Consider the following 27453-nt stretch of genomic DNA (forward strand, 5'->3'; position numbering starts at 1 on the left):
GTGACGTTGACTTCCGGTTGAGCGTTGCGTTGAAAGCCGACGTAATTCATCGTAGCGAACACGTGAATCGACGACTAAGGGTCTGCCTTTGCCTTTGTCGTCGAGGCCATCGTCGATCGCCAACCGTCGACGTCGGTCACGACTCCCGGGGTTGATCGACACAACGTGTAGCGCCGACGTCGTCACAGACGACGGAGCGTCGACGTTCGGAGTGACTCCTGTGTCAGCGTTGCCGACGTCATCGTAGATAACGTAGCGACGACGTCCCCCGTCGACCGCTTCCGGTCCAACTTAGTCACGGGGTAGCGCAGCCACGCTCTCCGCCGTGTACCGTCTCCGGCGACCGGAGCCGCAGCGCTGGGTCTCGACAGGGGCGAACGCGGGCCCTGGGCCGAGGCGACGACCGGGAACGCCGTCGCGTCGGCGTCGTCTCCGCCCTCACCGCCTCACGGCGCCGCCTCGTCGAGCGGCTCTTCGTCGAGCGGCTCTTCGTCGTCGACAGCCGTGGTCGTGGTGGTCGCGTCGCCGGGCCCGGGCCGGCGCCCGGGGCCCGCGTGGCGACCCCCCGGAGGAGCAGGAGCGGTTGCCGTCATCGGCGAAGGCGACCTCGATGCCAACGTCGGCCGCGCCGTCGACAACGACGACTACGTCGAGGACGAAGGCGTCTTCGTCGAAGAGGTCCTGGTCGTCGCCGGAGACCTCGAGTCGCCTCTGCGTCGCAGCCTGCTCCTCAACGACGTGAGTGTCTTTTTGTTCTTCGGGTACGCGTGTTCGTTTCAGCGATAGTTCGGTTGATTGGTCGATGAAACGACTTACTGAGACTTACTGACCAACTCACTGATAGATCAGAAAGATAAATAGATGATTAGGTAAGTGACTGCCGGAGCGATTCGTTCATGCATTGATTAATCCAGTGGTGCACTGGCAAGTTGGATGCCTTTGTGAACGGGTGGCGAGAAAGTAGGCTGAACGAACGCGTTGTCGAATGGCAAACGGGATTTGATAACATAATCAGTAAACGGTACGTCTGGGATCTTATCAGCACAATAGGAAAATTCCACTCGGCGTACTAGATAAATGAAGCGTTGCTAAGTGTTAATGTCAGGAACATCGATTGCCTACATAATTCGGTGACGTATTTATCGAAGCTAGCGCTCAGGGAAATCTCTTCGAAGCGGATGCGACTAAATGGTTGTTCGGCTTCAGACCCGCAATTGGTACATTTGTCCAAGAGGGAATAGTTAGAAAGCTAAACAGTGTTAGCTAACGCCACATTGCGGTTTGTCCGTGGTAGTATCTACGCGCATTTCTTAAAGTAAATCAGCCGATGTGATGGAAATGCGCTATCGGCCACAAGACATCTTCAGCGAGTTCTTTTTCACTTAAGGAACAGGGAATCACACGGTATATGTTTCACGATCAAGTAATGTGGCGTGTCGTGGCACTGTGACGTCTTTTCCGCCAATTTTTCCTCCCATTGGTATTTACTTTGTTTGCCTGATGAAAAGAATGCGCGGAGAAACTGAACTGCAATAAAAAAGCGCGGCGGTTAATTTCAAAAGTAATAAAACTTCTACATTTGTAAATCGCATACCCCGTTTACAGTATACCACTGGGAAAAGGTGATCTGTTAAAGCTCACGCTATTGTTTCAGTAGAAGAGAGGCCGTAATTACTCACTGTCGAGCCGAATTTCTATTTTCTCCAAAATGTGTAATTTGTCGTGCATTTCAAAAACTTAAAAATTTCCATTCCTATCAGGCACTTTCAGGCCTTCTCCACAGACGACGTTCTCTCTCGCGAGCTTCTGAGTTTCTCCAAGAGGCTTCCTGGATTCAAATAAAAAACAAAAAACAAAAGCGTTATGCCCTGGGTCTCGTGTGCTGACTAGAAATAAGAAATGAGCCCAATGATGAAGTTGTAGTGTCTATAGACTGATTCGATATGTTCTTTTGTCTTGTTCTCTTTCAGAAATGGCGGAGGCTTTTCGACAAGGTATGTTTGGTTTCATGTCTACTCTAGTAATGATGCGATGAGTAAATGTGCGCAAAAAAGCGAACATTGATTGATTGATTGATTGATTCGTGAATAAATGCATTACCGCGGACTGCATGCATGCGGCACCGCCATTTACCCCTCGCGGTGCGAAATATGCCGTAATTCATTGACAAATTCGGTGATGAAATCCGTTGAAAGACTGCTAGGCTTGAAGAAAAAAATATCATGCAGCAAACTACAGCTTTAAGGCACGGCTGTTTTCATGTTTCTTATGACAAATGTTCTTTATAAATGCAGAAGTGAAAAGTAAGTGAAGTTTAGGTAATTGTGCCCTTTCCGTCTCCAAGGAGTCCAAAGCGTTTGTGTATGCTGTGCATGCGTGTGAAGCATGAAGCTACGAAGTAAACAGTCCGGGTAACAAGATCGACTTAGTAAAGCAGTGCGTAAACATGAAATTTAGGGGAATATTCGTAAAACATTTCATAGAAATAATGAATTAATGAATAAGTATTTATTTTCATAATAAAAAATTAATATTGGGATTGCGAGTATTTAATTAATAAAATACTATCAAAACATTACGCCTGCAGCAGAGTGCTGGCGTTGTCGAAACGATTGCCTCCGGCATGTTTACGGCTTCGTCGCTGCCGCGGCGTCCATATTTCCCGACAATTCAAGTTTGTTCTTAGAGCATGGACAACTCTCGCAAAGCGCTGCCGCCGTTCCACTCTCTCTGCATGAGGGTAGTCGTTACAAAAGTTGATGCGACCCTAACCTCGCCACATAGTACACTGTGATCCATGTAGCTCCCGGGAACGTGGCGCCCTCTATAGGTGATCCCGGTGTTAGGCACGACTGGGCAGACATTAACGCTCGACTCGGGCGTCGCGTGGAGAAGTTCCCATAAAGGACTCGCGGGAATGATCGTGTAGCAGCAATATATGGCCCTTAACGTGGATTACCGTGCCCGTTTGGTCGACCACCTAAGGACATTGTGGTGTCTAAGCGTAAAAAAACATCGCATATATGAGCGACTGGGAGCCTTCGACACGGCTAATATACAACGGTGCCTGCCCAATACTCGCGATAACACGGTAATTACCGAGCCGACCTCTGCGGAGATGAGCCATTCGGGAGTGTCCTCGCGGATAAGGGCTCTCAGCGCGACGGCCTCCCCCAACGTCATCATTCTTTAACGCCGTCTCTGACCGGTCGTTACGACACGAACCGCGTTATTGCATTGGGTGCGGCTGCGGCTGGAGCAGCGGTGTTTAACTTTCGGTTTTATATCTCTCTTTTTATCTTTTTCGGATTTTTTAAGGGGAGCAGGGAGATAGGCTGGAAGGAGCTCGTATCGCGGTCTTCTGCAAGCTCGAACCCTCGGTCGTAACCGCCCGTTCGCGTTGGCACTCCGTCCTATGAGAGGTGCTGGTTCCTCTACATTTCCCTCGGATCTCAGAGCGCGGCTCCTACACGCCCGTACCGGGGTTGAGCGTTGTCGTCCCTCGGCGTAACCGAGCGAACGCACTCGTGCCAGCTTCTTTTTTTAGGTCTCCTGGTAGACCTTGTGTAGCGTCGCTTCGGGTGCTCACGCGGCAAAAAAAAAAAAAAAGAAAGAATAAATCCAAGACGTTTCCCGTTATGCGTTCCCTCGTATCTTCTGGTATGACGTCGTTCGCTTTGTTCGCGAAAGCGGGCCACATCCAAAACCGTGGCGATCGTGACGGGTTTCCGGCTCCTAGCTGAAGTCGTTTCCGGCGCATGTAGCCACGGCCTTTGCGATTCGTTTCTTTTACACGTAGCCGCCATCGCTGGGGACGTGGATTTTGACGCCGTGTTTTCAGATATCCAGACGTACGGCGATCCTTTTTCCTGCAGATAACTCAACTTTCCCACGGGAATTATGGCGTCGTTTATAAGGAGGCCCTCATGAGAAGTTTGCATTGGCTAAAATCCAAACGTTCAGCATGTAACGTTTTTTTTTCGTTTTTTTTTTAAGCATGAGCGTTTGCGTGAGGCTTCGTTTCGTCCACATACTGTGTGCTCCAGATGGAAGATAACATAGAGACTAAAAACAAAGATAGCGTGCGCGCCTCGAATGATGAAGACAGGGAGAAAAGGGAAGCGTGTATTGCGGAACAAAAGCGAGTACATTAATTTCTAGTCAGCATACATAAGAAGAAAAGAAAAACAATTTAAGAGTTCAGTGCGGTCAAGAGGTATACACTAAAGGAAACGGAGCGATATGAAATTAGAGAGCCATGAGGTGCATGGGCGAGTTCGGCTGACGCATTATGAGTGTAATCGAAAATATCAGTAAAACAATCTGCTCGGTGTCTATGAGTGTGTTGTCATTATTGTAAATAATCGCCTACGTCTGCTTTGCGCTTTGAAACACATAAAGATGGCTTGAACGACGTTAGGCGCCATATTGGCGAACGAGCACGGTGTAGCACTCTTCAACACAGCCAGTGTAGGGCAGGGGCCTCTCCTAAGCTTTCCTTCGCCCCATGGAAGCAGGTTACACGCGGCAGCGAATGTGATACCCTCGCGTCATCCTAGGCGCCACATTGGAGAACAGCGAACGAAAAAACCAGTCAAAAACACAAAGGACAAGAGGAGAGGCTCACACCACAACGTCTGGACTATCAACTGAGCTGGTGACACGCTGGGCCCGTGACGTCAGGTGCAGGTACTCTCAAGGACTGCGCTCGTCTTGTTCGTCGTTAAGCCTCTATAGATAGCAGTAGGTGTTCACTCCAGACCCAAACAGACTGCGTGCGTCTTTGTCTGTTGAAGCGAATGCGCTTGCGTAGAAGTCGCGACCAGCTGACGCGAAAGACAATAGGAGGCGAAAGGAATTATGATGTCCTTGCTGATACCACGTGTGCATCAGTGTTGACTCCGTTTCACTGGCGAAGGAGGGAACTTTGTTTATATTTTGGGCATGCGGCGCGAATCGCTGTAAGGTATACCCGATGCGCCAAAGGTGTTCTTTTTTTTTAATGAGTTATTTCGCTTCTGTAAAACAGTAAAACACGTTGTGGGGGCTAGTTGGTGCATAGCTTTCAATAGGTGAAGCGCCAATAGTAACGGCACACAAGAAGAAATACAGACAGGACAAAGCGCCTTGCCCTGTCTGTATTTCTTCTTGTGTGCCGTCATTATTAGCGCTTCACCTATTGAAAAATATTTCGCTTCTCCCGTTACGCTGTATATATCCTGCAGAATCGAAAAGAATAAACGTTACGTGACAGTCAAGCGTTCCGTATTGTCTTACATGATGTATTCAGTAGCCCCACCCCGTCTTTCGCGCTGAAAATGGCACAATGTCGTCTGTTCGACGTTAGGCCTGTCTGCGTCTGCTTACACTATAGAACCACTTGTGGACCTCCTGCGCTGCCATTTCCAGCCGAACATATGTGGCGCCATCTGCGGCGAGCGGCGGCGAAAAGCGTGTGATCCGGGCGCGCGGTCATAAAGTATTCATCTTGGCGCCTGGGAGCGATCGAGTGTCCGAGTGCACGGCCGCGAAAAAGCATTTCTCTGCGCGGTCGGTCCTTCACGGGTGTCGCAATGAGCGCGCCAAAACCAGCCGTGAAGCTATACCAAGTGCGGAAGTTGTCCCATTATCCTGGCTATATATTGTACAGGTGATGGCGCTTGGTAATATCTGTCCGGCTAACGTATTTCCATTGGTAGGCGCCAGTCATGTAGTTGTCGCTAAAATTTATTCCCTCTTTTACGGTAGTAACGTCGATTATATCCCGTCGAAACTTTCTGGATACGTTTTGTAACTTTTCTTTCTTTTTTTCGCAGGCTTCGTAGAGAGCATCTACGCGTTTGAGAAATTATACACGCCGCCTGTCACATATAGCACGTCACATTGAAGGTTATTGGCACTGTGAAGGAGGTGATCCTAACAAAAAAAAGAAAAGCGCTATATCATTTGCGCGTGTGTTTTTGCTAGCGCTTAGAACGCGCAGTTTTCACCATCATGCTGCCGGCAGACTGACAGGTTTCATCACGCGCGATGCGCTTTTAGAATAAAACGCGAACTACGTAATTTCATGCAGAAAAGAAATTCTTAGACGCCGCTTGCCTCATTTTCCTCAAGTGAGTTCAACTAACGTTTTCAAATATAGCAAATCGAAATAGAGTGCAAATAGGCTACACCAAAAATGTTTCTCGACTAATCGCCCAGCCTTACTCAACTGGTGCCCATCTCGCTGTTTCGAAGCTTATGTGTTCCGACTTGGCAAGACAAAAGTCCTTCGTTAGCCAAGTCAGGCAGAGGCCAGTGGGGGACGTGGAATTGGGGCCTCCTACAACCCCTCCTTAAAATATTTTCCTGTCAAATAAAGTTATATAATATAGTATCATAAGAAGCCAACAACCACTGACACCAAGGACAACATAGGGGAAATGACTTGTGTTTAACAAATGAAATAAAGAAACCATAAATTAATGGAAATGAAAGTGGATGAAAAAACAACTTGCCGCAGGTGGGGAACGATCCCGCAACCAATATCGTTCCTCACCTGTGGCAAGTTGTTTTTTCATCCGCTCTCATTTCCATTAATTTATCGTTTCTTCATTTCGGTTATTAAGCACAAGTGATTTCCCCTATGTTGTCTTTGGTGTCAGTGTTTGTTGGCTTCTCATGATACGAGTAATAAACATCGGGCCCTTCGGTTAACCCCCATTCTTCGCGTTTATATATATATATATATATATATATATATGGGAGAGATGAAATGCAATGGCGATTGGCTTTCATGAGTTACGGACAACAGTCATCAGCGCATAGGCCACCAACCCGCATAAGGATGCCCCGCCCGGTGAAGAATTTACTGGGCTAGTTATTAGAACGACAGGACAGTATTAGTAGGGCCGAACCAGCCACGGCCGGCTTGCGCCCTTTCGTACGTCTGCTAGCTAATCCGCGCAGCGCATTTTAGTACAGCGTGCGGGAATCAGCTAGCCCGTACAAAGTTGCCACGGCTACAACAATACGATTACACTATACCAAAGACAAAAACGCTGCTGCCGTTTTCTATCGCACTAAAGCCGCACGCGCTGCGAGCAGAACCTACACAATTGCGCACAACTCGTCCGGCAGGTGGCGGGCGGCGATAAGGAGCAGTTCATAATGTTTTTCTTTTTTTTTTTAACTTGGGTAGGACATTAGGCAGTATAATAGCAAGAGCTTGGTGGCGCAACCCACCGCCCCGTTCCAAAGTGGACACTCATAACATCCATCCATCCAGTGGAGTTACCGTATAAGCTCGTTTTAGCGAGCACCTGAAGTGAGCCTATACAGGAACTAAGGGTGTGCGAATAGTGATTTTTTTGGGACCGAATCGAATGCGAATCGAATAGTGCCAGGAGCGAATCGAGTAGAATATGGAACAATATTCGAATAGTGAGCAGCCTTTATCACAATTCATATAAAAAACTGTGTTAACATCCTAGCATTCTCAACGTTAGCAAGGTCATGTCATTTACATAGTACGTTATGAAGCGCTGTTTACTAAAAAACAGAAATGGAGCATTATAGGAGCAAAGATATAGTTTTTTTTTTTTTTTTTGCATGCGCAGGACTCTTTCAGAGAGTGCGAATGACCACAGTACAGCCTGTAAAGTGTGGCTACTTAAGCGACATAGCCTGTTCCACTGCTCAAGTTCTCACGCTTTATGTCTATGCTGCGCCCGCGTAGGCGCGAACACTTACCGTACTTTTTCTCTAATTGTATGTTGAACAGGGCGCTGTTGACGTTTCGAAATATTCGAAAAGTATTTGAAAAATATTCGCCGTGACGAATAGTAACTATTCGGTTCGAAGACTGAATCGGATAGGACACTATCCTATTCGTAATTCGAAAGTTTCGAATATTCGCACACACCCTGGCAGTAACTCTAAGGAGTGGTGACGCCCCCTGTACCAGTGTACGAGGCGCTGTCTCCGAGCCAAGCAGACGGCGTTCGTCTGTTCGTCGGTAAGCCTCTAATGACCCAAAAGAATAAGGCTCGTCTGCTTCTGCTTGAGGTGGAATAACGTACTCTCGAGCCGAGCAAGCAGACAGCTTTCGTCTGCTCATCGTATAACGTACAAACGCTAAAGCGCACAGCGTGGTGGACGGATGCCCGTCAGTTTAACGCTTGCCCTTCTCCCCATCCGCATCCCGAAATTGACGACACAGTTCGACCCGGAGGGCTTCGGCGAGATCCCGTGGTCGGACTTTCTCCGCGCCCTGGAGACCCCGGAGTTCTGCCAGGCCGTGGGACCGGCCAAACGCGAGATCTTAACTGCCAAGGCGCACCGGAGCCATACGTCGGCCATCACCTTCGACGACTTCGTGGCCGTGGTAAGTCCGCCATCGTTGTCTTATTTTTTCCTTCTTTCAGCGCAAAGTACACTTCTGGATCGCGCGGTGGGGCTGGTGCTGACAGACGACAGCTGCTGCGCCTTTACTCGAAGTGACATCATTGTCACGAACGCGCATGCGCATCTCTTTCGGTCGTCAGCGCGGTAGATAAGCACAAGTCTGCTGAAAGAATTGACTCAATGATTTGTTTAATTCGTCCCAGCGTGGTGTGGGTAATGAAATATCAGCGGACGGTTGATTCGGTGTTTGCTTCGTTTCGTTTGTCGCAGAAGTGCGGTGGATAACCAGATGACCGCGGAAACTTTGATTTACCGATCGATTGCGTCAATTTTGAACACGAGATTTCCTCAGAAAGTTGATTCATAGATCGCGTTAGGTAATTTGTCGCAGCGCGCGGTCGATAACCATGGACGTCCGCAGCGGATTTTTTCAGCGATTGATTTACTCGGTTAATCGCTCGGTTAAAGCCGTCGCTCGAAGCCGTCGCGCGTGAAATCGCCCTCACGGGTTTCGGGCTTAATCGGATTAGTCGTTTCGCCACGTAAAACCCCAGTATTTAAACCACCGAGCTTTTATCTGCTAGCGCTCGTTACTCCTTTGAATCACGCCGAATCGCGACTCTCGTGAATAATCGACAAAACTTTCCCGTTTGTTCTCACGCCCATCGAACTTGGGTTTCCCCATTTTATATTCTTTAGTTCTTTATTTATTTTTCTACCATTTTTCTTCTGTTCGAGGCTCTTAAGGCAAAATAAAAAATTACGTACACGAAAACTCATTGGCGATTTAGCGGTAAATGCGAAAGAAATGCATTAGCACTTTGCGAAGTGTTGCTGAGGAGCTCATTCAACGCACGTCGTGTGTGTGTGCGTATATATATATATATATATATATATATATATATATATATATATATATATATATATATATATATATGACCACATGACCAGCTTCCGTCACTTCACACACACATACACTTTTTTTCGCGCTCTGACACTGCCAATGCTGCCGCATTAAAATGAATGAATGAGTGAATGAATGAATGAATGAATGAATGAATGAATGAATGAATGAATGAATGAATGAATGAATGCAACCCCGCATTGTGCTCTCGTCAACTCGGCAGTTTAGAATTGAGCGCTTCTACTGAGAGAAAAACTTCTCTCTGTGAGGTTCGACAGGAGCTGGTTGCTGGGAAGGGAAGTGGGACACCTCAACACTCCGCAACGCTACACCCTCACTTTCCCCGCATGGCGCGACGATCCAAAGCAACGCGTTTTCACAACGCGGACAAAAGCGTAGTTGCTCGGTTAACACTCAGGCAAGCCGGAGTGCACAGAATTGGGATTCGCGCTCTTCGGCATTACAAGCCTTCTTTCTCTCTCTCTCGCTTTCTTTTTTTTTTCTTAGGGAAACCACATCGGTAAAATGTAGATACAGACGATGGCCGTGTTACCGCAGTTCCCACGAGGTTCTTTTGCGTTCGCCTTTCCCGCATCAATGGTGTTAGCGCGGCAGAGCATGCTTCCCAGGAGAAAGCAGACTGCGCGCACATTCTTCTATTTCTTGGGGGGACGAAACGAAACGTGCGCCGGCGTGGCTCGCGCTTATTAATAATTTTTGACGTTCTCCATCAATATTGACGCGGCATAAACAAAGAACTAAGTTGGCGGCAGCGGCGGCTGCTGCAAAAGCCAAAGTGAGCGTCAATACGGCCTTTGGTGCTGGCGCCATCTATGGTCGCTCCATGCAACGGAGTTCGGTGCGGGTGCTCCCGATAGATGGCGCCACGGGTCAAAGGTTTGGCGTCGGTTACTCGCATTTTGTTTATGGGCGCGTTATTACGCTAGCTACGGACCCCTGAGCGGATGTTTCGACGTCACTAAAAGCTTTTCACGGCGTATCGAACAAACTAGTGACACCGATGTTTACGAGGAAACGTGAAGTCTTAGTCGCAGGCTACTCTGGATTTACTGCATACACCAGGCGTAGGATGTGGCTTTAGTTTGATGTATACAGCCTAGCGGGGGAAGTTTGCTGTTTAATAGGGTATTTCAGTAAACGTCGTCTGGAGCAATTTTGTGGGCACTGTCTGCGGAGATTGGAGTATTATTCTTGCTCCTCCTACCACTAGTACTACTACGTTGCATTGCGACTTGCGCGCACTAAATGCTGAATGAATGATACTTCGTTACCGTCGTTGACTCTTGAAAACGAATTCAGAGCGGTCTAAGAATTCGAAGTGGAAAAAAATAATATAAACAGCGGGGAAGGGAAGAGAGAGGGGAAGGCGTTGTAGGGATAAGTGTCATAGTAGGGGGCGGTGTCGCAGTAGCCGGCGCTACCTGTAGGCACATACATATATTGTCAAGATGCCGACGTGCAGACCCGGCTACATCCTCTCTTTTAAAATGATATAACAGAAGCTACGATTCGATAAAAAAGTTACAGTGCCATCATTCCTGAAAATTAACGCGCACGCAACATAATTGTTCACAAAATACAAACGTTTTCGGGCAGGTGCGAAGGAGCTCTCTCTCGATTGCCACATTTCACGGGCGACACTCGCCAACGCGTGACAGAAGGTCCAGGGAAACAGGAGGAAACAAGTGAATAAATATAGTGTCGTTGTGCACTAAATGATTAGCAAGTGGGAAAACAGGCCACCGTAGAGCCGGATATATCTCGATCATCAAACGAGTACATGCTCCACGCATTCCTGAAGATCAGGGACGACAATGCGAGAGCAAGAAGGAGAAGACTAATCAAGAGATGAAAGGATCTGACTGAGTAACTTTTAAAGCAGTAGCTTCTCCATGTGTCCCTTTAAAATTTACAGAGTTGTCATATCGTAGTTCGCTCCCGTCGCCTGCAGAGGCAAAGCGTCCGGGTGTTTTGGAAGAAAGCGGCACTAAAGACGAGGCAGTACTAGTAGACGCAGTACAGTGCGCTGTGCCTTCTTGTTTCGTCCCGCGTTTATAGCGCCGTTTCCTTGCAAAATATGTAACTACCGTAGCCGCAACTAGTCGCGTTACAGTCCAGCAGGTGGCTTCTACGGCGAGGCCAGTTTCGCTTTAGCCGAGCGGGACCAACGTTACTAGACTAGCTTCAGTTGTAAAACTCCCCGCCCGCGCGCTTACAGCCGCTGTCGCCACTTCTGTGACAGCCGCCAGAGGGCAACGCTGTTCCATCGGGCTCCACAGCAGACGCCTCGTAATAGCCTTGAGCTCGAGCGGACGGGCAGTTTGCGCGTGTTTCACGCTCGCTGGCGTTCTGCCTTGTCCGAATTAGCGATACAACGAGAAAGCGCTATCCACCTACAGCAATAAGATTTATCGCGCCAGTTCGTTAATACTGAAAGAAGGGTAAACTGCACGAGAGGAAGAAACGCATACAGCGAAGCGCAGAAGCTGCGTTTCTAAATTATACGAGGAAAATGCCAGCAAACTTGAGAGTAGAAAAAATCAAGAGGCTGACATAGACAAAGGGACAGGAAGGTGGCTTGTCACCGCCTTCCTGGTCACCACCAGCCGCCTTCCTGTCTCTTTGTCTATGTCTGCCTCTCGATTTTTTCTACTGTCCAAGTTTGCTGGCATTTTCCTAGTATAACCATGTACCAACTAACCCAACAAGCCACTCTCATGAGCGTTTCTAAATGTCGTGTGTTTCTTCCTGTCGTCTTAACGTTTCGCGCAGTGTAGGCACACGAGCCTGAATATCTGGCCAAAGTGCGTTATTGTAGGGTGATCTTCATCCCCACCGAAGCTTCTCACCACGCCAAAAAACGCTACAAGAAGAAAGATGAGGTCAGTGTTTGAACACACAAGCCACACACAAAAAATAAGAAAAAAAAATAAGTCGGATTTTTCATTCCGTGAAGATGCTTAATCAGCGAAGCTGAAAGGTGCGGCCACTGTGTTTATCACTGGGTTTTAATCCCAAGGGTTTATTAAAGTGTTTCTCAGTTATGAGGTTACAAACACAATCGGCTGCGACGGAGAGAACGACGTCACTGACGGTATGCCCGCAGTCCGCAGTTGTCGCTTGTGTTCGATGTCTCGAGTTTGCTTGGCGGCGTGGTTAGCAGCCTTCGCCTGCGATTTGCCGCTTGTGATTCTTCAAAATTAAATCTCTCCGTTACGTAAGACCATGAGTGGCTCATACCCCCCTAAACGAGGCCTCCCCATTACGACGGCAGAAGTGAAGTGAAATTCTACGCTGGAAAGATGAACGGCCACGCAACCAGCTGTGGAAGACGACGACGAACGCGGGAGCAGTGGCACGAGCGCGTGCCGTTGATTTTGCAGAGAGTTCCCGGTCGGCACGAGGAATCGCTCTGTTTCACGCCGAGCGAAGCGTCGCATTGCTGGGAGCACAGAAAAAGTGGTGCGCCGAACTGTCGACATCGTTCCGATAGCGGCCTATGTAGTCAGTTACGTAGCTCGTCGGCATCGTCTGCTGATATTCTTAAGAAACTCGGGGAAGGCTACAGTTCTACGGATGATATGTTTGCTGAAATTCGCTGTCCACAACGAACCACAGAATACACTAGCGCTGCACCGCGTACTTATTAGTCCTGCCCGCCTGCGTAGCCGGCAAGTGAGGAAGTGAAGCCGGGCGCGACTGCAGCGCCACGAAGGAGCGGGCGGGTGGCGGTTCCGCGCAGCGGCACCGAGTTTTAAAACTGAAGCTAGTCTAGTAACGTTGAGCGGGACGGCGTCCGCGGCAGCTCTAGCGCATACATATAGGTCCCAATTCGTTGCCCTTCCGTGTCACGTACGTCCAGGACCCATTGTTCTCCAAGGTTGAAGGACTGCGTAATGCCGGCTACGTTGTTCCAGATCGCTTCCGCCCTCGAGACTCGCCTGTGTGGCACGCCGCAACCCCGGTGCTAACGAGATCGGCCGCCGGAAGTACGCGACTCCCCGTGACGTCACCCGGCGGCGCGTGTCTCCGGTTCCGGAGCCCGGACATGGCGCGGTACAACACGCACTCGTCGCGCCCCCTGGCGTCGACCGCGGCCGGCGTCGCCCTTCGCGGTCCAGTTCACTTAGTGGTCTCGCCAGAAACCTTCTCTCTCTTGCAACGTCCAGCCTTTTTGCCCCTCAGGTGACGTGATTCGATGCCGTGTTTCGGCAAACTTACATGTTCGGCTCTGAAATAATTTACTGCGACAGCAGCAGGCTTTCGTAGCGGACACTGCCTTTTAAAAGAAAAGAAAGGAAAACGGAAACGTTCAGTGGCGATTTAGTGGTAAATGCGAGAGAAATGCGCTGGCATTGCGTCGCAGCTCTTTGGGGTCCCGGATCCGTCAATTAAAACGCGTTCACCACATTGCAAAGAGCTGTTCAGGAGTTCGCTCCACGCACGTCCCGGCTCTTCGAGGAGCGAAGTGCAACTGACGGTGGTTGGAGCATACCACCGTGAGTCATGCATATATAATTTTCACTTTGACACTCTTAATGTTAACTCAGTAAATGCTCTTCTTTGCTATACGCACAACCTTGTCCTTGTCCGCTTCAGCATTACCTGCGGTGGCGCCATGCCTTCGCTGTCATACTTTCGTCACGATGCCGTCTTCGGCGTCGTACAGCTGTCGTCTCATACCGTCGTCGTAATTGCGTCGTCTTCACACGGTCATCGATCTTCACGCCGTCGTGCTCGTTCTATACGCGTCATATTTGTTGTCGTCGTGCCGTAGTCGTCATTCCTTCAGTGGGGACTGCCAAGTTCTAACGCCCTGTCTGCGTTGAACGGAGCGTTTCCCTGTGAAAAATTTGTCCAGCTTAATCGCCCTCGTGTGCGTGTGTGTGTGCGCGCGCGCGCGTTCTTACCATGTAGGACAGCGTCTGGCCACGCTGTTTCCATTCTGCTATACTCCGATACTCCGCCTCTCGTTTATTTTCCCGATATATAGACGCGCTGGCTCTTTCACGCTTACGCAGGCACACGTACAAATGGCACACACATGGCGAACTGCGGCCGCATATCGCGGTTCGACGGGTATCCCCCCCCCCCCCCCCCCCTTCCCGTTGATTCGGGGAGTCCGTGGACCGGAACGATCGTTGGCAAAACGTTTTTACAACCTGCGACGCGCCGACAGGCCAGCGTATACATGTTGGGGTGGCTGGTGTGGTGGGCTTGTCACGCTACGATACGCTTGTTCGGTTAACGATCCCCGAAGTCACCGTAGTATATACAATGGCTCGATGGGCGTGGCGGATTGCAGCGCGGAATAGAGGAAGGGGCTGTCGCATACGTGTGTGTGTGTGTAGGGGGGGGGGGGAGGGGAGTTGGGAGGTATATATGTGGGCGGAGCTACTGCTCGTAAATGGAATGACTTGTCGTGAGAGGGCATATTACTGTGTTCGAGATTTGATGCGGAACCGAGAGGTCGGTGTGTTTGCCTATCGTCGGATCGGCACGTGAATACGCGTTAGGTTGAGACGAGCGACCGACTGTGTTTCCGGCCCGTTCGCCTTTATTAACAAGTGCGCCGTGTCAGGCGTGTCACGCAGGCCTGTAAAAGCGTGAGAAGTAAATATAGGGCGACCGGAGGAAGGCGTGGGAAAATGCAGCGATCGGTTGCCCGATTTTCTAGCGGCTTTCGCTTAGAGTCGCGTGTTCTTGATGAAGTTCAATGCTAGATTTTTTTTTCCTTATTCTAAGGGATGAGCGTGTGCGCATCACGTGCTAGGACTCCGGGTTGGAGTCGTGAAAGCGAGTTTTACGGGCGCTTTGTTGTTATATGTCACTCGTCGATGGGGGCAGTAAAAAAAAAAAAGAAACGTCGCAGTTTCGCCCAAAAGCCGAAGCACCGATGGTGACAGCAAATTAGTAGACAGAAATAATAAGTAAGGACAGTAGTTTTATGGACCGTATAAACTTGTAAACACTCGCTGAATTACTAAATTACCCAAGCATGGTGTCAGCGCGCGCAGGTGAACATGCACACATCACACTCGATGACCGCGGGCACTCGCTCTCAAAACGCTGGCGCGCACCTCCCCGCAGTACAACGCCCGCACCTCCCCCCCCCCCCCCCGGTTCCGTGTGCGCGAGAGAAGACGGCGCGCATCCTCCCCGCTTTCCTCCCATCGCGCGCGAGATTGAGGCCCAATCGTCTGCTTACCCTCGCACGCACAGCATACGGCGCGCGGCGACCGTATTATCACCCTGGGCGAAGTTGGAACATCACGGCGACGGCAAAAATGTTCCTCGAGTGTCCGTATAATTGCTATCGCAATAAAACGCGACTGTTCTAACGAGTTCACAGTCCATCTGTGATATCTGCACTTGCACTGTGAACAGAAACGCCAGACACGCGTACAGAGTGTTGCATGAACTGTCAGCGTTGCGCAAGCACTCGCGTACAAGTACTACTCACTCAGTCGTTTGCTTTCCGCACGTACACGTCTCGGGCGAAATTGCTCACTGTCGATAAGCACGCATATTGCGCGATTCACCGTATACTCATTCGTGGACCGTGGCGTACGGGTAAGGATGCCAGTCTCGGCATCGGGAAGTCGCTTGCTCGAATCCCTGCGCCTCCGGAAACACCACCGGTGAAACGTCTGCAAGTGCCTTCCCAGTCGGAAGCATGGGTCCAATTCGTGGGATGCGCTTTAGAGAGGTACCGCTAACTTCGCTGCGTCATCCTTCGGGCCGCTTTCAAGGTGGTTCGAAGCAGGACGCACTGTGGTTGTCTACATGGCTCATTCATATGGCTGCGTATGCATACACTTTGCTGGCGTGATCCGGTTGCCTAGTTGCTAGAGATAATCGCTGGTAATCATTTATTGTTCTGGTTCGAGGAGACAGCACGAACGCCACCGGGGTTTACAAAACTGCGCACTCCACTGTGTACGGATCCACTCTGAGTCATTGGACACGGCAAGCAGAACGGTATCGCTCCTTCCAAGAAGTCCACATAGGCCGCCAACGTAGAAAGTCGATTCCTGGAAAGGGCTAAGTGAACAGAAACGACCGCACGACGTTAACTTTGAGCAGAAAGAAAAACGGAAAACAAGAAAATTTTACCGAATGTCTGGCTCAAGTCGCCTCTGTGTTTACGTGCAGCATCGGCAGCTGTCGTCTGTTTCAAGCACCGAGTAACGGAGACGACGCGAAGAGAGGAAACCGAAGAAAGAAAAAGTGGGCGTACAGACGGGCACTGTGTCTCAACTGACGGTCGTCTGCCAACGCCGACTCCTGTACAACCGCCTCCTGCACGCGATCACCTTCAATGTCGTCTGCGTAGATCGCGCAGTAAACAGGCGGCGCAAAGCGAGGATACAGAAGTGGGGGGGCGCAGAACTGCATCGTGTCTCAACCAGCGGTCGTCTGCAAATGGCGAGTCCGGAGAAACCGCCTCCGGCACGCGAGCCGTCTGCTGCAGTGACCCTTCGCCGTCGTCGTTGTTGTTTGGCGCGTGCTCCCGCGGTATCCCGCGGCGTTCGAGACGGAGGCAGGTTGTTGTTCTTTGCTTTTGTTTCGTCTGTTTTGTTGCTTTTCCACGCTCTCCCATGCCTTCGGCTCTGGTGTACTATTCGCTCCTTTGGCGGCGAGCTTTCTTCTTCGGGGGAGCCAATTAAGCCCTGCACTGGCTGACTGACCGACCGCCGAGAAGCCCCCGCAGATGGCCCTGCTGTATGTGTGGTTGTTGAACCACCTATGCGCCCACTGTTCGTCTGTTTGTTTTCTGCGTCTTCGTCTGCTTTCCATGTACTGCTGCGCGTTCCTTTCGGCTGCTGGTGCAACAGCAGCATCGATATTCTTCGCCCATAGCGCTGCTGAAACGTTTCGGCTCTAGGAAACGCGCCGAGGTAGCACAGCGCGTTTCCTCAGTGCTAATTGTGGTGGTTAATCAGCCAGCAACGAACTGCTGGGTGAAGATGGTATTGCGGTGTCATAGCACATTTAACACTTATCCGGCGACGCGGGCTACGAGTGCACGTCTTTCGGTTGGAAAATAACACGGCAAAAGCAAACTTCGAGGAACGTCGGTGTTTATTCTACTACGTGATTGTATCATAAAATTTACTAGAATAAACTCACGCTTCCTAAAATCTCCGTGGAGTGTCCTGATTTTGAGTACACTCAGCAAAACGCATGTTCGACGTCTGATTCTCGTCCACCACTTCCACTTTTCATCTCAGTCTTTGCATCAGTTATTACCCAAGGCAAGATTGTTCCAACTTTGCATAATTTATCACTTGGCAAATATGTCTCCACTTTATTATGTTCTTCAGGCGCAGGACCGCAGCTCAAATAACTGGCACTGTTCCGTCAAGTGATGCCCATTCGCGGCTTGAGAAAAAGGTCAAAGTGGGTGTCATTCTCCTACGTGCCCTTATAGCGAAAAACGGAGTAATGTCTGCACTGTGCAGGGGACAACTAATTTCGTTCAAGGTTTAGGTCGCTGGCGCCCCGCAGCTGTTTTTTTCACTTCCGGCACAAATCGAAGCTGCTGGTTGTGACGGCCGATTGTGTAACCCTCCTCCTATGTACGCAGGCACGCTTTCGAAAGCTCTTCTAAAGCGGCGAGGCTTTGGTTCAGGGATAGGAAAACGGGGCTTAGGGGATAAGAAAAATGGGGGACTCTGTCTTCAGAGGTGTACCACACCCCGTGCCATTGCACGTGGCGTGCACAGTGATTTAGGGATTTGAAAAGGATGCGCTTTTCTTTCGCGGTCGATGGAAGCTTTAGAAAAAGGGGGACAGGGCCGACCGACCTACCCTCGTGTTCCGTTCGTGACAAAGGTATTGAAGGTCTCTCTCTATGAGGCGTGTTTCGAAACTTGGAACTGCTGTCGGAAGGAGGATATGGGAAGTAACAATAGTAAAAAAAAAGGGAACGCCGGGAGGAGTTAGGGAGTGTTTGAAGGCTGCAGCTGTATAGAAGCCAGGCCATAGGGATGGCGCAACTGCGCACACGCGCCATATGCGCGGCGCGCTGTTTCCTTTCTTTGGGAGCCCTTGTGGATCGGGACTGTTTCACTTTTTATTCTTTTTATATTTGGTTACTCCTAAGATATGCCCCGCGCGTACGCGGTGACCGGATTCGAATTCGCGGTGCTTCAGCGCGTATAATACGCGCTTAACAGAAGCGTCTGTTCTGGCACTTTTTTTGAACGTCTGTCTGCCGTCGTCTGTTCGTGCGCGCGCGTACGTCTGCTTGAAATCCGCGGTATCCGGTCTTGTTTCCTTCCTTCTATACCCTCGTGGTCTGCGACGGCTTCCTTTCTTTCTTTCTTTCTTTCTTTCTTTCTTTCTTTCTTTCTTTCTTTCTTTCTTTCTTTCCTGCAGCAATGCAGAAAGCCCAGAGTCACCGCTCTCTTTGTGCGTGCGTGCGCAAGTGTATTATAACTACAGAGGGAGGCACCGCTGTTTCTGGATTCCGCGGCGGACTCGCGACTTCCGGTCGCGTGGCGCCATCTGGACCAAAGGTGCGGAAGGTGGGCCGTGACTCTTTTATGAAAGCTTACAGTAAGGGCGTCCGCTAGCTACCTTTGGGTTTGCACGGCGCTTGGAGGCTTGGGTGCTATTACAGTAGAACGGAGCATCGCCGTAACGCCCCATCCCACCACACCTCCCCCCCCCTCCCTCACTCTCCATCACAGGCTCCTTTAAGTCCATGATTTATTTTTTTTCTTCTTTCTTCGTGGGCTCACGACTGCTTTGTTTCGTCCGGTGAATTATGACGTTTCGGATTTGGAGAACGTTTCACTGCACGAACTCTGTGATGGGAGACCGGGTGTCTGGTTGGCATTTTTAGGGCTGCAGCCGCGGGTGTTGGAACTTCTGCGCGTGCTTTCTGTTCTCGTAAGTGAGGCTTCGCAGCCGCCCTTATCTTGTGAACTTCATCGGGGCTGCGATGTCCGACCCGACGTGCTTCGAAATTCTTGTCTGCTACGTCCGCTGTACTTGTGACTGTTGTATGCGGTACGAACTTCGACGCGTTGCATTAGCGTTCCTTTGCTCCGTAGCGAAAAAGAAAAGGTTATTTTGATCATCCTTTATCCTGCTGTATATCTACGCTTCCCCTTCTTTCCGACTTCGCAGTGTCTTCCTGAGAACTGCAAGTGTAGTGATCTCATCGTATCAAACTGCCCAGCAGGTGCTTGCCTATACTGCTGTACGCAGATGTCAACTTGTTGGTTTTATTCAGTGGTTTAGATTAAATGAGGCCCCTCGAAAATCTTGACGGGGGAATTTGGACCAACTTATTTTGCAATGCCGGATGCTTATCTTTTTATTGTTGCTATATTTGTTGACGTCACTGGCTGCAAAACATACGCATTGCTGGGACGGGAACTAGATTACAGGAACGAATGGCTGACGTAGGCTGCTTGATCCGCCGTTTTGCATTGTGGCTGCAGCGATGCGGGTTTCCTTTCATCTGCGCGGCTTTCTAAACTTGTATAGCGCTGTCTTTTTCTTTTTCCATTGTCAATCATTTTTATTCGCGAATTAGCTGCGCGCTTATGCTGAATTTTCCGCTGTCTTCTAACTTTCGTGGCTTTATTCTTGCGATGCATCGCGTTTTCTATTATCTGGTCGCAGCAAATTCTTTTATTTTACTTTATTTTCCACTAAAACGCAAACGACGTGCCTCAGACGTTCCTAGCTGCTACTTCAACGACGACATTTTTTTTTTTTTTTTTTTTTTTTTTGAGTACGCTGAAGCATGGAGCGCCACTAATTGTTTCCAGGTGTAACTGTGAAATAAACGGTGGCTTTGTCGTTTCTATATTTAACCGGACATTACGGCTGCTCGGAAAGGGATCCGTGGAAACGGCTTCCTTGGGGCAAATGCCCGACGTTATCTTTTTCATATTTGCTTGTTAACTCCGTGCCATCTTCTTTAAAACCCACATCCTCAGGAAACGCGGAGATATTGTCGACATATCCTCTTTCCTTTCTTTTTCCTTCTGTATCTGTGCGCGTGCGTTTTCTGTCATATTTTTATGAAAACCTGAAGGTTTCTTCGAGTTTCCGTTTCCTTTCGCAGACACTGAATTCGGCCCGCAGATGACACAGCGACCAACTCGCGGTAACAGACGACGCGCAGACGGCGACAGCAGGCGACCTGTGCAAAAAGCAGACGACAAGAAAGAAGGAACGCGGACTATAGGAGAAGGCAAAATAAGAACTAGTGAAAAATTTTAAAAAGAAAATGCTGAAACTTCTCAAAATCCTCAAAGGAACGTCTTCCAAGGAGGCACCAGAAAGCAGTGCAGCTAGCGCCTCGCTGAAAGTCAGGGGGGAAGAAAAGGGGGAGGAAATTGGGAGAAAGGAAGAAAGAAAGAAGGACAAAATAAAAACAGACGGAATCGAGCCCAAGATTAGGGGCGGCGGGGCGCAAACGAGAAGAGGTGCGCGTGGTGGGTCGTATCTGATTCTTGAGAGGAGGCTCGGGGGAGTACGGGGGTCAGGGGGTGCGTAGTGCATCTAAGGCCTAGGTGAAGTTCCGCTTGGGACCGCCAGGTGCACTGGCAGCCTTCTGGGCGCCAGATGGCACTGCGCGCCTACTACACCACTCCTGCTTCTTGCTGCTGTATCCCCCACCCCCAATCCCCCTAGACCACGCCTCCCCGTGCGAAGGCTTTTCATCGGCGTGCGCTCTGTCGCGTGCTCTGCTCGTGCGGAGCGTCTAGCGCTCGCGTTCCCCCGCAACCCCGCCTTTCTTACTTTCAAATCGATGTCTTCCTTTTTTTCTTTTCTTTCGTTAATCATTACTTCCTTTTCTTTTTGTGTATGTTCTCATTTAGTTTGGAGCCCCCCTTCGGCTCCCTTTGCACATTTTTCTTGAAGCAGGTCAGGGGATTCTTTCTACCTTTCTTTTTTCATTTTCGGTTCAAAACTCGAAAGGAAGCCTTGCCGAAAGAGGGCGCCCCTAATAATAACGTTGTCGTCTGCTGTTACCTGCGCGTGCGCCTGCTCGCTTTCTGTCGTCTGCTGCTTTATTTATTTTGTAGTCTGCTACGGTTTACGTCCCCTCGCATATTCGTGCGTACTTCCTCGCGCATCGATGTTGAGCTTTGGATATAGCGTAGCGCACATGGTAGTCTATTTTATTTATTTTCCCGCTTTGGTATTTTTGATGTGGAGGTATCTCTATACCCTCCCCGCTTCGCAGGGAGCTGCCGGCACTTGACTCAAGCATTGAAGGACGGGCGACGTGACCGAGATATATGAGCCTGTAAAAATTTGACGACGGCCCCGCAAGGGGAAGCTTCAGTGCGGGTTTTGGTTGACGCTGTCGCGTTGCCTCCATTATTTTTCTGAGAGCCCTAATTTTTTTTTTTTTCAAATATGGCGTTGGGCTGCTCGACATCGCCGCGGCTTTGATTGACGGCGGACCCGTGCGGCAGCGCTCGCTTCGCTGTCAACAAAGAAATAATTGATTACGCCGCCCTCAGCAGCGTCCCTTTAATGGAGTGAAAAACGGCGACGGTATATGAGTTTCAGGAGGAGTTTGTTAGCTTTAGGAGACCCGGGGGCCGTGTCACGAATTTGGTGACACGGATTTGGCCCTTTAGTGCGGTGTTCTTGGGTCCTGTTTGCCTGTTATTTTAACGTTCTGTTAGGGTGTACACAAAGTGAAACATAACCGAATTATGTTTTATTTTCTCTCTCTCTCACTCTCTCTCTATCTCAAGAGAAGGAGCTCTATCGGCTCCATGTAATTTGGAGAAATGTTAGAGTTTAAGGCAAATGGTACTCAGTGTGTTATAATGAAGTTGCAAGGATATGATTTATTGGTGCGCTTAACACATTTGTAACGACAAAAGCTGCAAAGTTAACGGTAAAAAAGAAAAGAAAATGGCGGGGTGGGGACAAGGACAGAGGCGTAACACGCGGCAAGATTACGATCGCAGATGTTAATCTCACTTTATCGTCCATTGTGTTCTGGCTTGTCCCCCATCATTCGATCTGGCGCTCTGCCGTCGGAATCGTGGTTATTGTACGTGAAAAAGCATTGTTATCGAGAATACATCGCTAACACGTTGGTCATCCGCCATGTTCAGACTGGAAATGTATGCTTCAATGCCGATATTGTATTTCGTGTTGAACCCAGTTTACCAACTTTGTTTCGCTTGGCCATGCTTTTGCGGATTTGGCTTTAGTAGGAAAATGTGGCGAGTGTAATATAACAGGTTGGGGGGGGGGGGGGGGGGGGCGTGTGCGTGTGTTTATGTCCTTGGACAATATGCAATCGCTTTGTCACTCTCTCTTCCACTTATGTCGGTGGCACTTTACTGACCCATATATGCAAGAACTGAGAACTTCTCGTTTCATTGCTGTTTCGTTCCTTCATTGCTTTTTTTATCTTTCAATTAAATGTTCAAGCACATTTCAAAACAAAGAAACAAGAAACGCCTTTATTGCCGAAGCGCTATAAAATCGTCTCTTGTGTTGTCATCCGTTAATCGCTGAACAATCTTTTTTTTTTATTTCTGGAGAAGCGTACGTCGAAATAGTTACCGTAACTTCCAACTACGTCCAGTTAAATAAGTCAGTAGAAGGAAAAAATAACATGAAGTGGTGCATAAAATGTGAAGCTGGAAAGAAAAATGTGCAGGTACCACGCACTGTGGAAGTTTGATTTCATTTCTTTCTAGTGGCTGCCAACAGCCTTTCGGCTTTGACCACAGCTCGCTACGTCATAGACAACACACTTTTTGCAAAATGGGAGGAGAGCAATGTAAAAGAAGAAAAACATTTGTCAGGTGAGTAATAATACAGTGGACAAGCAGAAAAAGAAAAGGCAATGACAAAGCTGACCACGAATAATGCTGCAAAATAACACAAGCATGCGTGAAATCTTTCATGTGAAGTCAGATATAAGAGATATCACTGTTAGGAAACATTGAATCATGTGTTTTCTGCAGTCGTGACATTGGCCACGGTCACCGAACGTCAGGATAAAAATGTATGCAGAAGGATTACCAGATGGTACGCGAAAATGCCAGGACGTGAGTATGCAGCGTAACACATTCACAATCGATGTTATGGGAAGGGTTTTGCGGGTGTTTGGCCTGTCCATCATAGTTGGAGGTTCCGAAAGGCGTTACCAGATGGATCGAAGCGTCTGTGTAGCAGTTGTATGTTTGTGTGTGTGTGTTACGACAGCAGGAAAGTGACGACGGCGGTGACATGACAACAATTGATTTCTTGCAATTCGGTATAGAGGAACGTTACAACTAGTTCGGCTGCGACACGGAACTGCATGATCCCGAACGTTGTCTGGAGGCGCTGTAGCATACATCACTGCCAAATAATTAACACCATTTAAAAGTGAATAAGGTTGTAAATCGCTTTATGTATGTCACGCCCATACACCCTTTCCTTATGTGGAAGGGTGTGATTTTACACCGATTTTGGGCGTAACGGCGTGAATTATAGACCGATTCACACATTATTCACGTTTGAGGGCGTAAATTATTTTGCACTTGTACACGGCGGATGAATCGGAGAAAATTTCGCCCACTCGGCTTTTATTAGCAACTTTTGTTGTTACGTGACGCGTGCTAAAGACAATTATTTCGCGTGTTTCATTCCTGCCTTTGTGACCTAATGGATATCTGTAGTTGGCACTGGCACGAGAAATGTGTGCTTCCTGTCGTTGATGCCCCCCCCCACATCCATGTCTATGTTGCCGTCGTTTAACAGTGGGGTATGTCAGCATGCAAAAGCTTGACTGTCCAATGATGCCATAAAGCAAGCAACAAAAAAAAACCTATTGTGTCTTAATTAAGGGTTGCAGCACCAGTCTGCTGTGCTGGGATGCCGAGGTGCGGTCCCACCGTCGTATACGTGTATATTTATTTAACTGAAAAAAAGAAATAAGGTCCGAAACTACGCGAGACGGAAACATATACCTACCCAACTCAAAAGTGCATGGTGTGCGGCAAATGTTTCGCATTAAAAATTGGAACAGCCGGTGGATGTCTTTGAGGCCAAGTAACGCGCATACATCACCGGAGCCCCCACTCCGCGTACGCGCACTCCTTGTGTTGTGAACAGAAGCCGCTATAAGCAGCTACTGCTTTTCGCACAGCTCCGTTCACTTTACACCGGAGGGCAACGGGCAATGAAGGAGCGCGCCCAAACTAGGCTGCGTACTTGCCAGGGGGTGAGCCTCTCGTACAAACGGCACGCGAGAGCGATACAATCGGCGGCGCTTCTTCGATAATGGCGTCATCGAAGCGCTCAAGAAAGGGGGAGGGGGGGAAGATTGGGTTTGGGGGGGGGGGGGGGAAGGTGGTCCGCTAATCGCCGGCCGATTTTCGGGGAACGGAGAGGGCTCCTTCTCAGCTAATGACCCTCCCGCGGCGTTTGTCGGTTGCAACCATCTTCTTTCTCTCGATGGTAGTAGTATTTCTTTTTTTTTTTTTCGTTTTTTGTCGGGGCCTGCTGCTGGCGTTCGCTTAAACCGTAAACACACGCGCGTGCGTACGGTTGGTACCGCCAGGTTTTCTCGGAGGGACGAGATAACGCCTCACGCTGCGATGGTGGAACCCGGCTGCACGCGAGCCAATACCGGAATCGCCCATGGTGGCGGTTGCAGTTGGGACGCAGGTGTCGGTGGCGTTCTCTTGCCCGTCAGGGTCAGTTACCCGCCGCCGGCCACCGTCGTCGTCTGCTGCTGCGTGGGGTTGCAGAAGGCGCGGAGGAAGCAGACGACGATCTCTGTCGGAAAGCAGAAGGAAAGCGTCGACGGAAGGATAAGGATAGAAAAGAAACGCGCGTGAAGATAAGGAACAGACGGAATATAGGCTAAGCGAAACGAGTGAATGGTGAACTTTGCTGCAGACGAAAAAGGGGGAGGGGGGCCGAAAGAAGGGAGTGCACGAGGTTGAGGTAACCAGAAAGTGACGGGACAGATGTAGCCTTTGGAAGCGAAATCCTAGCTTCTAAACATTGCTAAACTGTATTTGGCGTTAAACGTTGGATCACGGTTTCGCAAAGGCGAAATACGTGCAGATGATTGCTGCTCAAGAGGGTAATAACGAAATAAAAGAAACGTTACCTGGCATGTGCGAGCGGACACGGTCATGGTTCGGCCCACGATAGTTAGAAAATAAGAAAATATGGTTGATTAGTAATAGCATAACTACTGATCTAGAAACGTGGCCAACGGCTTTTTTCGTGATAGTGTTTCATCGGGCTCGTGAAAAGTGTAACCGATAGATCCTTAGTCGAAGAGGTGGCATTTTACTGCTGCTCCTAGGCATGTCTTGAGGCACATTTGAGAGATAAGTCGGTTATCTCGGACGTGCAGTGGGCCTAATGACAGCTTCGTGCTACGCTTTGCTGGTAGCCATTGCTGTTGATGTAATTGTTCTCAGGATCCAGTTTCTCATCAGGTTTACGAGTGCCTTGGGGTGCTCTATACGTCTGCCATCTCTAATTGCCCAGTTTGTCTTCTTTGCCAGATATGCACTTGCTTCTTTTCTAGAAAGCGTCTATTTTTACCTGCCGCCGATCGTGTATCGACGGCCGTCGTAATTGGTCTGCAACGGCGTATTCAGAACAAACGAACAAACAAAAACAACGGTAGCTATAGCTTCAGTTTTATTTTAGGTCACGTAAGACGCATCTAGACGAATGACGAGCCCTGTCATGCCGTGGGCGTTCGGGTCCTCGCTCCGTCGTTTCCTCGTTGCCAATCACTAAGCGCGGCTCCTGATTGGCTGTCATTTACCCTGCAACGTTTGTCATGACGTCAGTGCCCGAGGGCAGTCGCTGATTGGTCCGCTTCATGTCGAACCAGCTGCCCGCGCAGTGGGTCGTGAGAAGCACGCGCTCTTAAAGGAAGGTGGTTAGCCTGGCTTGACTTGTGGATAGAGTAACAAAGAAAAGCAAGACAAATGACAATAAGCAAGAAGCAGCAGCCCCGATGGGTGCAAGGGGGACAGTGGTGCCAGCTTCCATTGTTTACACAGGTTATTGCGGCTTGGGGCAAAAGGCCGGCGTAATTGACTTGTACGTACGTGCTCAAAAGCGCGGTCTTGTCTATTTGCGTGCCGAACTCGCAGGCTAGCACCACCTGGTAGCGCCCCGTGCTACTATTACGGGACCTCGCGATTTGCGCCGCTGCGCTTGACTGCGAATTTTGCCCACGGCTTTCTTTTGCGTCCGAGGCTGTTTAGCTTGATCGTCTGCTTTTCTTTGCTTTTCTTGTCGTCTGCCTTTCTGCAGTCGGCGGCGGCTTGGTTTGGGGCGGCTGTTCCGTTATGGTCGTCTGCTCTTGGTTTGTATTTTGCACGTTGGCCGTCTGCGACGAGAGTCCGTTCCGTCCGGCCAGCTCCCTCGTCCGCTTCGATTAATACCCCGCTGTGTTCCTCTGTCCTAGGTTTCGTGGGTTGCGGCAGGTTTTGTTTAATTGACGTAATAGCCCGTCGTCTGTTTTGAATGTTGTTTACGCTGCATAGGTGATTGGCTCTTTGCTCGTGGGAACATGGTGACCGGCATGTCAGTGCTTAGCCCTGTTCGCGCAGGAAAGCTCTATTCCCACGCCTTTGTTTTGTGCATTATGAAGCCCCAGCCGTCACTTAGTCCGTCATGTATGTGACAGCTAACGTTTATTCTTTTGTTCTGTGTGTTTATCTGACAAGTCTTCCAGTGCACGTGGATCGGTGGTCTGCTCGACGTAGCAGCATTGTTAGGCCTAACAACACGCTCGCCCAACTCTGCTTGGAATATATATATATATATATATATATATATATATATATATATATATATATATATATATATATATATATATATATATATATATATATATATATATATATATATATATATATATATATATATATATATATACTGCGTCAGTACCAGTGCTTTACAAACTGCGCCACCCAACGCCATCCTAAGGCGTCTGCAATACTCGTACGATCATGCCGTTCTGCTTGCGTCATTCCTGCGACGTGGTGCTTTGATATGTCAAATGGAGATCCTTGTACAGAAGTTTATCACGTAACTGTATGCCCGTTATACGTACCGGCTAATAGAAACAAAGTGCAATTTCAGCTTCAACTACATTCGCTTAGTAT

General features: G+C 49.2%; 1 protein-coding gene across 1 annotated transcript in view; it reads left to right on the top strand.

The window, feature by feature from the left end:
• Nucleotides 1–323: 323 nt before the first annotated feature.
• Nucleotides 324–27453, top strand: part of LOC126528979 (protein rhomboid-like) — a 199642-nt gene continuing 172512 nt past the window's right edge. The window contains exons 1-3 of the mRNA XM_050176584.3: nt 324–738; nt 1971–1994; nt 8201–8365. The gene's annotated coding sequence lies outside the window, so the exon portion shown is untranslated. The remainder of the gene's footprint in view (nt 739–1970; nt 1995–8200; nt 8366–27453) is intronic.

The sequence above is a fragment of the Dermacentor andersoni genome, chromosome 8, assembly GCF_023375885.2.
Source record: "Dermacentor andersoni chromosome 8, qqDerAnde1_hic_scaffold, whole genome shotgun sequence".
Lineage (NCBI taxonomy): Eukaryota > Metazoa > Arthropoda > Arachnida > Ixodida > Ixodidae > Dermacentor > Dermacentor andersoni.